We start from the raw sequence: 848 nt of genomic DNA on the forward strand, positions 1-848 counted from the left end.
AGAAATAACAGTCAGTGACATAGAAAAACATGTTTGAATTTAAGAGGGGTAATTACAGCAAAGATGACAGTGCTAGGTGATATTTCAGAGGTAAAGGGCTATTTCCATCCCTTTGGAAATCCTGTTCTTTCTGAATGGTTGGTATTATGCTTACTATTCCGGCTGGAACTCCTCATATTTCTGTAGAAAGCTCTCCTGCTGCCATCACCAACAGCCCATCTAGTAGTGGATGTGGTGATGCCTTTTCTTTACTTTGGAAATGAAGGAATTCTATTATTTTTTGGTATAAAGGGAAACCTCTGCCATTGAAAGATGCCACTTGGTATTAGTGTGGACATGACCTTCTGATCTGCCCTGTGTCCTCCTATTGCCTGCTGCTGCAGACCTCCATGCTCTTCTTGGAAGCCATCCTGAACAGCATATTGCTTTTCTTCTGTGGTCAGAGGTTCTTCTTGAGGTGCTCACCCTGGCTGTTTTGCAGTACAGAAATTTCAGCCAGCTTCCCTCATGGGCTGACATCACAGATACTTCTGGTCTTTAGCCACACCAGTGAGAATTTGTGGGTCAGATTGTCATGGGAAAGGTCACAGCTTTTCTTCAGCACGGACATTTGTGTAACACACTGAGCACAAACCATTGGGCATCTTCTAATGCAGGACCAAGAGTCTAAGGGACTGTTCTACACTCCAGTGTCTGGGTGGCAAGGCTGTCCCATGCTGGCCCTTCTCAGAAGCAGTTTCCTGTTGCCCTCCAGTTCTGTTTGATCCTCCTGTCTAGAGCATTTTGTGTGGACCTGGTCAGCTACTTGGGTTTCCAGTAGGACCAGAGCCACATATTCCCGGTATGTG

At 45.6% G+C, this 848-nt stretch overlaps 1 pseudogene; it reads left to right on the forward strand.

The window, feature by feature from the left end:
• The first annotated feature begins 237 nt into the window (after positions 1-237).
• Positions 238-541, forward strand: LOC112931485 (transmembrane protein 216 pseudogene; annotated as a pseudogene).
• The last annotated feature ends 307 nt before the right edge of the window (positions 542-848 follow it).

This window comes from Vulpes vulpes, chromosome 1, assembly GCF_048418805.1.
Source record: "Vulpes vulpes isolate BD-2025 chromosome 1, VulVul3, whole genome shotgun sequence".
NCBI lineage: Eukaryota > Metazoa > Chordata > Mammalia > Carnivora > Canidae > Vulpes > Vulpes vulpes.